This window comes from Stenella coeruleoalba, assembly GCF_951394435.1.
Source record: "Stenella coeruleoalba genome assembly, chromosome: X".
Classification (NCBI taxonomy): Eukaryota; Metazoa; Chordata; class Mammalia; order Artiodactyla; family Delphinidae; genus Stenella; species Stenella coeruleoalba.
In genome coordinates this window covers 35,097,759-35,113,901 of record NC_137152.1, presented here as the reverse complement: position 1 = coordinate 35,113,901, position 16,143 = coordinate 35,097,759, and positions in this window count along the sequence as shown.

The window sequence follows — 16,143 nt, the reverse complement described above, 5'->3', positions numbered from 1 at the left end:
GGAACTGACATGGGATGATTTGCAAGATATAGTATGACGTGAGGGAAAAAAAGCTCACAAGGTTATTTATAGGATGCTACCTTTCATGTAAGAAAGAAGAAGATATAAGAAAACACTTATGTATCCGTTCACCTGTGATGCAAAAAAAGATATACACACATACACACATATGTATGTGTGTGTGTATATGCATGTGTGGGTGTATAGATACATAGATCTAAAGAATAAACCAGGGGGCTTCCCTGGTGGCGCAGTGGTTGAGAGTCCGCCTGCCGATGCAGGGGACGCGGGTTCGTGCCCCGGTCCGGGAAGATCCCACATGCCGCGGAGCGGCTGGGCCCGTGAGCCATGGCCGCTGAGCCTGCGCGTCCAGAGCCTGTGCTCCGCAATGGCAGAGGCCGCAACAGTGAGAGGCCCGCGTACAACAAAAAAAAAATTTAAAAATAAATAAAGAATAAACCAGAAGCTAATGAGATTGGTTCCCTGCAGGGGGTGGGTGTCAATGCGGTGGAAAGAAGAGAGGAATGGGAGTGGGGCAGCAGGGATGAGGGGGGAGTGAAACTTTTCTGAGCATGCCTTTTTGTATAACTCTGACTCTTAGAACCATGGGAATACCTCACACAACCCACAAATAAATAGTTAAGATCAACCAGGAGGTGGGTTGAACTAAAATGAAATACAAAGAATAACAGATGGACCCAACTGTATTACAAATGAATAAAATAACTACACAGAGGAACTAACTTAAGTAACTTGGAAACTAAGCCTTTTGACTACATAGTATAAGACGAAAAACATCAAGAAGTGTACACACACTTTAAAACGGTTAATTTTATGGTATGTGAATTTTACCTCAATTTAAAAAGAGAGAGGAAAGAAAGAACCATCCACAAAATCTGTGCTCTAGTCAGTAAATATTTTTCTCATGAAGATCTGGATTAGCAATTCCGAAACTAAGTTTTGAGCAAGTAGGTAAATATGTTGTGGATGGTGAGAGACGGGCTTCTCATGGCTCGAGAAAGGAGTTACAAGTCAAGAAAGAGGGAATTTTGTGTTCCTTCCAATTTTGAAGTCTGATGTTAGACTGGAACTGGAGGTATCACTATGAACTCAGGCTTTCTTTTTTTTTAAATTTTTATTAGAGTATAGCTGCTTTACAACACTGTGTTAGTTTCTACTGTACAGCAAACTGATTCAGCTATACACATACAGATATCCCCTCCCTTTTGGACTTCCCTCCCATTTAGGTTATCACAGGGCACTAGGTGAGTTCCCTGTGCTATACAGCATGTTCCGCTCAGTTGTCTATTTTATACATGGTACCAATAGTGTATATGTTTCAATCCCAGTCTCCCAATTCCTCCCACCCCACCCCTTTCCCCCTTGGTATCCATACATTTGTTCTCTACGTCTGTGTCTCTATTTCTGCTTTGCAACTAAGATCATCTATACCATTTTTCTAGATTCCACATATATGTGTTATTATACGATATTTGCTTTTCTCTTTCTGACTTACTTCACTCTGTATGACACTCTCTAAGGATTTCTCATATGTATGCACAATGCCCAAATAGCAGTCAGTGCTCACAAACGGTCCTCAATGGCAGACAGACATCAGAACCAATTGGCAAAATGCCCAAATAGCACTTCGTGCTCAAAAGAGGAGTTTGTCCGGGTGCACACTGGTGGACTTGGTCAGTCTTGGAGCTCATCAACTCATCCAGATGTATGTTTCCATCCCACCGCTCACATCACTAAGATGTGAGTGTACAGAAATATATTTCTTAGCTCTGTCTCTGAGAGGGTCTATAAGCAGTGACACCCCAGTACCTAGTGCCTGGGTCTTGGTTTCTTCAGTAAAAGAAAGCAGAGCTCTTTGGAGAAATGGCTGATTCCAAGACTAGACAGGGAAAGTACAAGATGAGCCTGGAATACTCTTGTGTTGCCAGAAAGGAAGGGGCTCCCAGGAGGCAAATTTGGGACAATTTGTATATCAAATAAATAATGGTAGTAATAACACATAGAATAAAATCAATTCTTATGAGACCATACTGATATAAATAAATAAACAGATAAGTAAAGAAATGGAGGAGGCAAGAGCTCTTCCTTATGGTAGAATTCTAATTAGTAAATGTAGAAGAAATGATGGGAATGGAAAATCACCACTTGGCAAACACCAGAGTAATAATTCTTGCAGGCAGGTATCACCAGTGAGGCTAAAACTAGTAGATCATAGTATGAGAAGCAGGATGTTTGCATCGTCTCAAAGTTATCTCGCCACAACACACTCATAATTACAAAGGGAAAAATAGTAAATTTATGCTGAAGACACCTGGCAGACACAACTTCTACCAAGTGATCAAGGTCAACGTCACTAGTCATAAGTCACACAGACATCAGGTATCCTCTGATATGATGCACTGAGAGGGGCACCGCATCACTTTGGTGGTATTCTTGCCCCAAAGGCCAAACCTCAATTGAATCATGAGATAACATCAGACATATTGAGGGACAACCTACCACTAGCCATGAGAGACCAAGAGAGACTAAGGAATTGTCACAGATTGGAGGAGACTAAGGAGACATGAGAACTACATACAATGTGGGGTCTTCAGTTGGATCCTGGAGCAGAAAAAGGATATCAGTGGTGTCGATACCCACCAGCCCGAACTCACCAGCAACACTGCTGTAGTTGCACAAGATGGAGTTATTGCTCATCAAAACAAGGGAGAGCGCACATCACGGAGCAACGTGAGGTGTCTCAGTAAGAGGGGGTTAGAAAGGACTTTGTAGAAGATTTGGGCTCTTTAGGTGATTTGGGGGAGGGTTCAAGGAAGCAGGGCTTTGCTCTAGATTGAATGCTATCAGGAAGAGGGGTAAATCCATGATTGCACATCTCAATAGATCTTATCTATAAAGCAGGAGGAATGAAGCAAGGTAATGCCATAGTTAGGAAAGCAGCAGTCACTCACAGTAGCCAGGATAGGGGGATGTTTGGTCATTTTTGTTTAAACAATGTTCATGTCGTTGTTTGTGTTCCGACCTTAGTAGACTTCTTTTGTCTTGGTTCATCGTGGTCACAGAGTGGTCTTGTTTAATGTTAGTGATCTGAGAAATTGTTTAGGTTCAAGGAGAACACAAAGGCCCAGCTGCGAGGCCCAGGCCAGCTCTGAGCAACACCAAGAGGAAGGCCTGATGATGCCAGGCCGGTTCCCAGCTACAATGGTCCACGTTTCTCTTTCTCAGTGGGACAACTGTTGAAATTCCAATAAGATCTATTAGATCAGTACACAGTATTTTATGGAAGCTCCCACATGCCGCGGAGCAACTAAAAACCCGTGCACCACAGCTACTGAGCCTGTGCTCTAGAGCCCGCGAGCCACAACTACTGAGCCTGCGTGCTGCAGTCACTGAGCCCACGCACCCTAGAGCCCGTGCTCCGCATCGAAGAGTAGCCCCTGCTCGCCACAACTAGAGGAAGCCCGCGTGCAGCAACGAAGACCCAACACAGCCAAAAATAAATTAATTTTTAAAAATAAATAAATTAATTAATTAAATAAAATTATTCCAAAATAAAAAGTCAAAAAAGCAACTCAGTGCATGAAGCAGAAATTGTTCAGCACCAGGTAAAGAAGCTGGCTTGCATATTGGGGCTGTGCTATATAAAACAAAAGACATAAAACAAAACACAAAAGCATTATATGTGTGACAAGATGGCCCTGACTAAGAAAAACACATGGAAACTGAGTTGGATTAAAAGGAAGATTCAGATGTGTATAACTCAGTCACTTTGCTGTATGGCAGTGATTGGCACAGCATTGTAAATCAACTCGACTTCAACTTTAAAAAATAAATAAAAATAAATAAATAAATAAAATTAAGATTCAGGTCTGCCATCTAGGGCTCACTCCAGGGTGATGCTCATTGAGTAGAAGAACCACTGCACCATTTCCTTTGTTCAATTTGCCCGAGTGAATATGCCTGTACTAGAACCAGGGTTACCCCTACCACACTGGAAGGCAGTAGAGACTTGGGGCTCACACACTCACTTCTGATTCCTTCCTTTCTACCTACAAACCATGGTGCCTCATGTAGAGAGTTGAAATCCCCCTTCACACACCCTCACCCAAACCCCGCCCCTGACCTGCCCCCAGCCATTTAGCTGAATCCAGCTTACCACCTCATGCCCCTACCTGGAGCTTCTCTCTGAAAAAATCATTCTTTAGGGCGAATTGTGCCAAATGTGAGTTAATATTTCCTTCGTCAAAATAACACATTTGTGTGTGTGTGTGTGTGTTTTTAAAATAATCCTACCCAAGGCAGGCAAAATTTCAGGAAAAGAGGCAAGTCATGGAAACTTGGTGAAAATATAATCCTATCGAAAAGCAATCTGGCAATGTTCATCAAGAGCCTCAAAAAGAATTGCACACTCTACCCAATAATTTCACTTCTGGGACGCTATTCAAAGGAAGTAATCAAGAATGCAGAGCGAGTTATGCACAGACTGACTGTTAAAAATCATGGATTGAACACTTGTAACCCCTACTAAAATGAGAGTAAGTGGAATTTTTAATAGGTATAAACTACCACATGGGGAAATGAGAGAGGAGAAAATAGAAACAAAATTTTGAAAGCTGGAAAGCAAATAACTTAGCAGGACCAAAAGAACTGAATCCTAAGCTGGCAACAAAGGACGCTGAGAACCATCCCAATTCACATCACAGAATCTCTCAAAACGTTGAAGAATTTATGGCTCTAGATCCCTCAAGAAATTAGGGAGAAGGCTGAAATAAGGGTGACGCTATTTTAAGAAGGAATTGGATGCCAGTTTTCCCCCATCCTCCAACCCTTCACAGCCGGGTAATGGCCAGGTGATGGCCCTCCAAGATCCAACAGATCGGAAGCTCCTTCCCTGGAGGGAGTCAATCCAAGGGTTTTCAGGGACAGCACAGAGACTAGGGCAGCAGGTCACCCTGAAAACTGGGGGATTAAGCGCATGTATGCACAGTGGCTGTGCACTTCCCCCCAAGGCAGGAGAACTGACAAGTGAGCCTCCTGGGAAAAGGCTAAAAAATCCCAACATCAGAAGTCCCTCAACCACCCCCCACCCCCGCCACATAAGGTCACAGCTGGCAGACCCCACTGACTGTCTAGAGCATCCAGTCATCTTTTTAGTTCCTCACTCCTTTCTATTTTTTTCTAACACTATTTTAAAATCATTTAAGGCTTTCAGAAAAGTTGAAAGAAAAGTACAAATAACTCCCATATATCCTGTATTCACATTCCCGTGTTAAATTTTTTCCTGTGTTTGCTTTATCATTTTCTCCCTCTCCATCTCTCTCTCTCTCTCTCCCCCACCACCCCTCTCCTCCATTTTTTTCTGAACCCTTTTAGAGTAAATTGCAGATGTGCCCCTAAATGCTTCAGAGTTTATATCCTAAAAATAAAATAAAGGCTTACATAATAACCACAGCACAATTCTGAAAATCAGGGGATTAACACTGATACAACACTGTTATCTACCTACAGGCCTTATTCAAATTTTGCCAATTTCTCCAATATTGTCCTTCATAGAAAAACTTTTTTCTGGCCCAGGATCAATTCTGGATCATATATTGCATTTAGTTGGCATGTGTCTCTAGTCTCCTTTAATCTGGAACAGTTTCTCAGCCTGTGTGTTTCATCACTTTGACATCTTTAAAGAGGAAAGGCTGGTTATTTTGTAGAATTTCCATCAATCTGGATTTGTCTGTTGTTCCCTCATGACTCAGTTTAGTTTTTTTTATTTTGGGCAGGAATGCCTCAGAAGTGATGCTGTGCTCTCTTCATTGCAGTCTATCAGAAAATACATGAGGTCAGTTTGTCCCATTTTTGGTGACATTCACTTGGTTAAGGTGAGGTCTGCCAGATTTCTCCACTGTACATTTACTCTGTAATTGGAGAGGAAATACTTTGAGACTATGTAAATGTCCTGTATTCATCAAACTCACACTCACTAATTTTAGCATCCACTGATGATTCTTGCCTGAATCAATTATTACTGTGATGGTTGCCAAATGGTGATTTTTAAATGTTTATTATTCCTTTTACATTTATTAGCTGGCATTCTAGTGTAAAAAAACCTTTTCTTCCCTCCTACTTACTTATTAATACATTTATATAAATACATATGGACTCGGAGATTCTTATTTTATTCAACGGTTATAATTTATTATTATCATTTCTTTGGGTGATCCAAATTTTCCCAGGTTTGGCCAGTGGAAAAATTCCCAGGAAGTCAAACAAAAAGTCAGACTAAAAATGAGAGAAAAAATTTAATTACAGAATTAGTTCAGGAGGTCTTATCGAATAATAAGACTTCCAAAGAGGATACACACACACATAGACAGACACACAGACACCACACAGTGACATAGGCACACACACAAAGGCATATATAGAGACACAGACACATACACCCAAACACAGATACAGACACAAACATGGACACACACACACAGATACACAAATAGAAACATACACAGACAGACAGACACACACACACAGGAGGAAATCATCAACAACAAAATTAAATTTCCCAGAATGAAAGGACATTAGTGTTTACATTGGAAGAACTTTTGGAGTGCCCATTACAAAGGATGACTGTTCAGAGCTCTAGGGACAAAGGAAAGACCCTACAAGTTTCCGGAGGCTGGGGAGCGGGACGGATGATCACATATGAAGGGTCAAGAGTCAGAACAGCCTTGTATTTCTTAACAACATTAGAAGCCAGTAGAGAATGACTTCCAACTTCTGAAAGAAAACTATTTCCCACCTTCAATTCTCTATCCAAACAATCAGTCAGTTCTATATCTATTCAAACTACCAATCTTAGACACCCAAATTTTCAGAAGTTTTCATTTTCAAGCACTCTGTCTTAGGACACTATTGGAGGATATGTTCTACCAAAAGGGGACCGCAGACCAAGATAAAGGAGACCTGAGATATAGGAAACAAGGGATCCAGTATGGGAGAAAGGTGAAGAGGTCCCTGGATGATGATGGCAAAGGGTGGTCCCAGGAGACAGCTGTGCACCAGGCATAGGGCCGTGTAGTCCACAGGGGAGCAGGTCGGAAGGCTTCAAGAGCCATACCTTTGGGAAGATGCAACTCATACAAACCTGATACATCTGAATGTTTTGAGAGAAGATTTAGACCATCGGATTTGAATTAACAATGAATACATAGAAAACCAAGCAAAGGACTTAACAACACAATTAAGAACTTCTGAGAAAATAAAAAGTTATGCAGGAAAGGAAAAGTGAGCATTGTATACTACATGGCTCAGCTTTGAATGGCATTTATATAGACATAGGAATCAAAACTGTTAAAGTAACCAGATTAGGCCCAAGATGGAGTCACTCATGCTAAGCCACATGCCAGCAAGCCAAAATTTAAAGAAGTTTCTATGCTCGGCTCTCCTGGAAAAGGAAGGCCTAGGTCAGCCAATCAGCGCTTGCCTGCTCTGCACAAGATACCTCACCTGGTCCAACACTTCCCTTTTCACCATATAACCCATCAGCAAATGCCCAGTGTGACTTCCTTGTTCTGCTCACTTTGGTCCATAAAAATCTCTCACCTTGTACAGCTCTGCAGAGTTCCTTCCTATCTGCTAGATTGGATGCTGCCATAATTCATGAATCGCTGAATAAAAGCCTACTAGATCAGCACATTGTCTGTGGAAATTTTTCTTTTAACAATACTACATATTAACTTAGCCAGAATGATGATATATTCATATTGGGAGTATGGGAAGAGTGTGCATGGGAGGGGAGGGCTAGGAAGAGCAAAAATAAAGCAAAACAAGTCTGTATCTTCCATAGCAGAGATTCAACAGATAATGCCTACAACAGAAAAATCAAGAAGTCTCCATTCAAACCTGTTATTTACAGAAGTGGTAGTAAGTAGACAAAAGAATTAGCTAAAAGATATTGTTAGCCGTTTGACAAGGCAAATGAGGGGAAAAGGTGGGGGGAAGCTGGTTTTTTTAACAATCCCTGCAGCACTATATGACTCTCCAAACTATACACGTCTATAACTTTGCCAAAAATTTTTTTTCTAAAGCAACACTAGAAGACTTTAAATAGAAGAAACAGAAGACTTATGCATTGAAATTATAATCACACCATTATTTTAAATAGCAGAGAGCTGTATATAATTTAAATTCCCGAGAGTGGAGAAATGCCTATGTATTTAGGGTTGCACCCACACAATTATATACGCAAGTACATTAAAATACCATTTACAGAGAAGTTATAATGCCGTGACCCCAATGCTAAGTGAAACTAACAGATAAAAAAAATGTTCTATATGTGTTGAGTTTTTCTGTTCCTGTTTTTTGTTTTTGTTTCTTTTCTTTCTTTTTCTTTTTCAGTAAATAAAGTTTTGCACAGAAATAAGACTGCAAGTAAAGGTAACAAAATATTAACGGTGGTTGGATTCAGATAAAGGGCTTTGGATTCTTTAGAAAATGATTTCTATTTTTCTGTATTTAATAAATATTCTTTTTGAACTTTAAAAATATTTTAATAACAATATTAAGTATGTGTTCACTATACAAAAATTGAAAGCATTAACATGGACCAAGAATAAAAGAAAAGGCATCCAGATGTTTTGTTTTGTTTTGTTTTGTTTTGCTGTACGCGGGCCTCTCACTGTTGTGGCCTCTCCCGTTGCGGAGCACAGGCTCCAGACGCACAGGCTCAGTGGCCATGGCTCACGGGCCCAGCCGCTCCGCGGCATGTGGGATCTTCCCGGACTGGGGCACGAACCCGTGTCCCCTGCATCGGCAGGCGGACTCTCAACCACTGCGCCACCAGGGAAGCCCCAGATGTATTTTTTTATTATGAAAAAATGCAGACATTTTTAAAGAGCGGAGATTTCTCCCTCATGCATGCCCAGTGGCCTGGGACCAGCCATGCCCAAGACAGTCTGGCCAACTAGGACCTGACCAAGGCCTCTGAGTCTTGGTCTTGACTTTGAGACAGACTTCATTTGCAGCGCCAAGATTGCTTTTAAAAAAAAAAAAAACCGAGATAAAACCTTATTGAAAAAAAATCTGAAGCTGTTTTGATGTTTATTTTCCAGTTAAGTCCCAGGAACTAAAAAGAAACCCACACAAAGTTTCAGAAGAATTTCAGAAACTGGGTGACTAACAATGAAAGTTGGAAAAACTCATTTTCACATTGACCATCCCTTTTGTTTTATATGCTTCAGTGCTAAATCCGCAGCCTGCTTTCTCTCAGTTTCCATTTGAGTTGTGCGTTGCTCCTTAGAGCTGTGAGTTGTGCGGGGAATCATAGTTTATATTGCCCTCATGTACTCATAGAAAATGGGGAGTAATATTTTTACATTAAAAAATTTTTGTTAAGGTTGCACGTGCATAATTTCGGGCTACTGTTACACCAAAGAGTAATCCACAATAGAGCTTTTCGTGGATAGATGCATGAAAATTACATGTTGAAGACGGAGGGAGAGAGAGAGAAATCCAACTTGTCGTCCCACTGTTGGGACCCATGGGAGGAAAGAAAGGGAAGCAGGGGCCACTCTAGGCTGAGTGAAAGGGGACAAGCGACTCTGCTCATGAAGAAAGCGGCTCAGCGTAGACAGAACAAGCAAGTGAGGCCACGGTGTTGGTGGGAGAGGCCCTCTGAGAACAGGAGGAAACTCCAGCACAGAACTGGGCAGCAGCTTTGGGAGGCACTCTGGCCCTTCAGTAAAGCAGTCTTAGTCTCCGACCACTATTCCTTTGCCATTTTCTTTCTCCCCCCCCACCCCCGGCTGTGTTAGGTCTTTGTTGCTGCACGTGGGCTTTCTCTAGTTGCGGTGAGCGGGGGCTACTCTTCGTTGCAGTGCGCGGTCTTCTCACTGCGGTGGCTTCTCTTGTTGCGGAGCACGGGCTCTAGGCACGTGGGCTTCAGTAGTTGCGGCACGCGGGCTCAGTAGTTGTGGCACATGGGCTTAGTTGCTCCACGGCATGTGGGATCTTCCCAGACCAGGGCTCAAACCCGTGTCTCCTGCACTGGCAGGCGAATTCTTAACCACTGTGCCACCAGGGAAGTCCTTGCCTTTTTTTTTTTTAAGTTGCCATTTTTCTTCCTGTTTGGCAGCAAATCTGTGGGATTAACGCCCACTCTGTCACACTCTGGAAACTGTCTCAACTGGCTCTGTGACGTTCCTGAAGCAGCTGCCAAAAGGTTAAGAGGCTGTGAATAGGGTTGGCAAAAGCTCGTGCAATTTTTAGCAAATTATCTGTCTTCCCAGAAAGACAATGCCATAATTTGTTTCTGGAGGCTGAGGAATCCCTGGCCCAGTAGAGCCAGCCCCTGCACCCAGACCAAGTCAGGCCTCCCCTCTTGGGCCGACTCCACACAGACACCCCTACGAAGCAGCCCGGAACACTGGCTCCATTCACGGGGCCACGCTGCAGCTGCCTGCTCCCTTCCGCAGAGGACGTGCCTACGTGGCTCTTCCAACTAGCCGCCTTTCGTGTTCTGCTGGTTTGATGATTCCGTTCCTCACTTCCCACCCTTTCTTTCTTATTATTTTAATTGAGGTATGACTTAGACATCTAAGAGGCGTACCTCTTCAGTGTACCGTTTGATGAATTTTCATATCTCTACACCCACATGAGCACCATCATTACCCAAGAAACGTTCTCCGTGTAACTTCCCATTCACTACTGTGCCCCTTCCCACCTGCAACAAAGGTCATCATAATTCCAGATGGTCCCACCATAGATTCGTTTGGCCTGTTCTTGAAGTTCACCTAAATTGCACAGTGTGTACTCTTTTGCATCCGGTTCCTTTCACTCAACATGTTTTTGAGGTTTATCCATGTCGTGTATCTGTTCTTCATTCCTTTTTATTGCTGAGTAGAACTCCATCGTGTGGAGATATCATCTATCGTTGATCCATTCATCCACTGAGGGACATTTGAGTTGTTGCCAGTTTGGAGCTATTAGAAATAAAGCCGTTGTGAATGTTCTTGTACGTGTCTTCGTGGGACATATGTACACTCCCCATTTTACTGAAGAATCCATTTCTCCTAGAGAAGACCAAGGCAGTTTGGTCTGGGTCCAAAGCCCTCATCGAGACCAACTAGACATTGGAGGGATGGCCAGAGGCCCGGCTCACAGATAGATTTAGAGCATCAAAGAACTGCCCCAATCTTTCCCAATCAAGGAAGCCATCCAATGCTTCTAACTGTCCAAAGGCAGGTGTGTCTGATGGCAATGAAATGCAATAGCAATGGGAGCCGTGACTGGGCTCAAGTTTTTATTTTTAATTAAAATTTTGTGCTTGGCTGAATTTCTTCAGATTCTGGCAAGTCTAACGTAAATGACGTGGACACCATCTGTGGGGTTTGAGCCCACCTCTTCATAGATGGCCCTGTCTTATCCATTCATCCCTTAGCTGTACTATGGCACTCAGGAGAGGGTATTAGCGATGGGTCTGGAATAAAGACTACTGATTCCACCCCATACCATGGAGACCAAGGAAACTGATCTGGTCTCCTTTGCAGAATCTATGATGCTAAAGAGGGTTCCCCAAAGTTGCGATGATATCTGACTGTTTGCCCTACCCCCATTTCCACTCCTTAAGGGTAACTTCACAGATTTGTTGAATGTTTACTGTGTGCCAGGAACAAATCATTTTGTCATTTGCATGTTTGTTTCTTGCTTGCATTTACTTTTCATATAAACCCTGAGAGGTAAATATTATATTATTCTTTTCATGGGTGAGGAAACCATGACTTAGAGAAGATAAGTGTCTTAGGTTGGTGCCGCCATAACAAACTACCACAGATTGGGTGGCTTAAATAACAGAAATTTATGGTCTCACAGTTCTGGAGGCTGGAAGCCCAAGATCAGAGTGCCAGCATGAATAGGTTCTGGAGAGAACTCTCTTCGTGGTTGTAGACAGTGTCTTTTTGCCATGTCCCCACACGGCAGGGATAGGGAGCAAGTTCTCTGGTGACTTTTCTTATAAGGACACTAATTCCATCACGGAAGGCCCCACCCTCATGATGTCATCCAAACTTAATTACCTACCAAGGCCCCATCTCCAAATGCCATCACATTGGGAGTTAGGGTTTCAACATATGAATTAGGGAGGGGGACACATTACAGCGCATAGTAGTAAATTGCCCATGGGCACACACTAGTAAGCAGTGGACCTGGATTTGAGCCTAGGTCTGACTCTAGAGTCCACATACTTAACCATCATGCTATAATGCTTTGATGGTGTCAGGACCTTTGCTCACATTCACGTCCCACCTCCAACCCTCGGAATGGGATCCAGCTAGGCAGATCCTGTGTGCCAGGCCACAGGGTCAGATCACAGTGGCAGTGACTACCAACCAGAATGTACCACCAGACTCCAAGCCGAAGCCCACCCCTGCATTTGCTCTTTCTCCTGCTTGGGATTTCCTAGGACTAATCGTCCTCCAAAACCCAGCTGAAGCCTACCTCCTCCTGGAGGGGCCTTTCCTGCCGATACTGACTCTCAGTAGTTTCCCTCTTACTAAGCACTTCTTGTCTTCATTATCCATTATACAATCAGCCCCATGTTCACTATCTTGTTCACTGTCTCTACGAAACATTTTGCCATATGAGAGAAAGGGAAGATCTGAACTATGTCAGTTTAATGAGAATTCAGGAGGGGGGAGAAGTGCTAGAGAGTGTTCAGTTGAGGTCCTTGATTAGAACGAGGGGGAGATAATAAAAGATTACTACTCATGTGAGGATATTTGGCAGATTGAAAGAGGCTAAAAACCTGGATCCCTACTTCACACCTTACATAAACATTCTGATAGATTATAAAACTAAATGTAGACAAAACTTTGAAGCTATTGAATAGAATATGGGAGAATATCTTCATGACATGAGACCAAGGAAAGTTTTCTTAAATGAGACACAAAAAGCACTAATCATAAAACAAAAGATTGATACATCTGACTACACTAAAATTACAAATTTTTATTCATCAGACGACTCCATAAAGAAGCCACAAAGTGGAAGAAGATATTTGCAACTCATTCATTAACGAAGGACTCACATTCAGAATATATAAAGAATACTTACACCCAAATGAAAGGGGAAAAGACAACTCAGTATAACAATGAGCAAAATGCTGAAATAGCTGTTTCAAAGAAGTAAATCTAAATAGCTGATAAACATATGAAAAACTGTTCAACTTCATTGTTAAAGAGGGAATACAAATTAATACCATGATGATACAACACAATACGCGTATCATATTGGCAAACATTTAAAAGTCTGATAATACCAAATGTTGGGGAGGATGTGCAGCAAAGGTAACTCAGAATGGCTGATGGGTATGCAAACTGGTACCATCTCATTAGAAAATGGTTAAGCATATTCTGATAAAGGTGAAGATACACATATCCTTATGACCTAGCAGTTCTGCTCTTGGGTGTACACTAAAGAAATTCATGCATACATTCACCCCAATTTATGACAAGTTCCTCAAGTTTTCCATCTTTGTGTTTTGCTCTGTGCTTTGAGTATTTCTTCACTTGAGTTTACAAGCCACCATGTTGTGTCCTAACAATGACCATCCTTTTTTTCTAATCAGTTCCTGAATTGAGCAGTTGGGAAGTTATGCTGACTCAGAAAATATTTTGCACTGAAAGTGACTCCTCCCATGTTCATTTTTTTTTATTCAAGTGGTTATCTTGAACAAGTTTTGGTGAACATGTGTTAACCGTGATCTGAATTACCTCCTTTGTCTAGCTTCTGGGACTCCTTTGATGAGTTAGTTTTACTTGGGGCTGAAGTCCAGTTACTAAAGAACAGGGGCAATAGACCCCAATGTGGTAGAAGACTAAGTGGTCTCATCTCTCAGGGGCTAACCGTAGCAACAGGCAGGCTACCAGTTCCCTGCTGAAGCCCTAGAAGAAAACCCTCCTGCTCCAAGGTCACTTCACATCTCCCTAGACTCAGACATGGAAAGGACACAGTTCACCCTTTTAGCTACCTTTGGTCTCTTGGAAGTCCAGATAATCAAACCCACCTGAGGGAATCCAATGCCAGCCCCCAACCCCCACCTTGAGATCCATGCCCTGGTGAGCTGAGTGTTTTCCAGTTGCCACCTCATTCTAATCCCCTCCCTGGAGCTCTCCTACTCTGGTTCCAAAGCTTGACCAGTCCATCCAGAACAAAGCTCCACTCAAGTTTTCCCTGCTAGGACTCCCATGAGGCTCACAGTCTCACTTGCCCCCAGTTATCAGCTCCAAAAGTAGACCAGATCTGGGTCGCTATCCATATCCAGTGTGTCATCCTTACACGTATTTTTTAAAAGGAGCAAAATCCTGATACCAAAACCTGCCCAAACATAGCAAAGGGGAAAAAAAAATACCGTAAACCCATCTCGCTAATAACTAGAGATGCAAAAATACCAAATGAAATATTTTCAATTGAATACAGTGGCGCATAAGAAAAATGTTATACCTACTTCACTGTCAATTGCAAGGTGTCTATTCAAAAACATAGGTCTCCTCTCTGGCCTCTCACAGTGCTGCTTAAAGATTAGGTCATGAGGTCATGTTCTTAATATTGAGAGACGTTTTTTCCCCACCAGTCTGGGTAAGTAGACTTTTCGACTTTATGGTTTTCCAGAAGGAAGACATATATAATCACAACCACTTACTACTTGTGTGAAATACAGTATCTGAGAAAGACAAAGGTCCAACTGATGGTTACAGACCTTTTCTGTTCCTTCTGGAAGTTGATGCAGGCTTCTCATCCAGCCTCTAGAGGGCAGCCAGAAGGAAGAAATCACATTCTTGTGTTCTGTTGCACCCCAGTTGTCTCATCTCGATAGTTTCAGTGAGTCAGTGTTAGGGTTTCTGCAGACTTGGAAACCAACCCTTCAAAAAGGCCCTGGCCCTGGGTGGGGGTGTGAGGAGCTGGGAAAGGACACAAAGGCAAATTTTTAGGGTGATTGAACTCTTCTGGGGGTGGTGGATACATGACTCTATGCATATAGAGTGAACTTTCCTGTATATAAATTTTAAAAACTCAACAAAGTTGTCAGGGGAGACCAGGATGGATGGAATGCAGACTACGACAAATGAATCTAACTGTATTACAGATGTATGACATAACTTCATCGATGTGGGTGGGTATAATAAAAGGAGCTGACCAAAGTAACTTTGGAAAATGGTATTTTAATTAGCTACTCAAAGACTAAAGACAAAAAGAACTATATAAAAATACTGTACTCTACTTTGTAAAGTTTTTTCTTCACAGGGATTCAGGATAGTAATTCTGAAACTACTTTACGTGTATTTTAGGGCTGAACAAATAAGTAAATTGTATATAATAGGAGCCATGGTACCAGAGTAAGTAGTTACAAATAAACAAAGAGGGAAGACAGAAGGCTAGACTGAACACTGTAATGCTGGATTCAAGTCACCAATACCAATATAAACCCATGTTTATGTGTGTATGTATGTAATTACATCACCTTTTTTTTGTTGTTATAGATGAAACAGTTATGGAAGATTGGGAAGGCAAGGAATGATTTTAATTTTTTGCATTAATTTCCATGTACTTTTTAATGTCAGTGAACTCATGTGTATTTTAAAATATATGCAGATAGAAATAGAATTGTGGATATATGTGTATACATGAATTAGTACACATACATCTATTTCCTAGTTTTGTCATTGTAGAGGGTCCAAAAGCAGTGACAGCCCAGTAGCAATGAGCACACCTATCACCCAGACCTAGGTTTCTAACACCATTCATCAATAAAAGGAACCAGGGCTCCTAAGAGAAATGACTAAGTCTAGGGCTGGGGCACAGAAAATACAAGATGAGATTGGAGCATTTTGTGGTACCAGAAAATTAGGAAATGCTTTTTAAAAATGCAAGGAGGGGGCTTCCCTGGTGGCGCAGTGGTTGAGAGTCTGCCTGCTGATGCAGGGGACACGGGTTCATGCCCTGGTCCAGGAAGATCCCACGTGCGCAGAGCGGCTGGGCCCGTGAGCCATGGCCACTGAGCCTGCGCGTCCGGAGCCTGTGCTCCGCAATGGGAGAGGTCACAACAGTGAGAGGCCCACATACCGCAAAAAAACA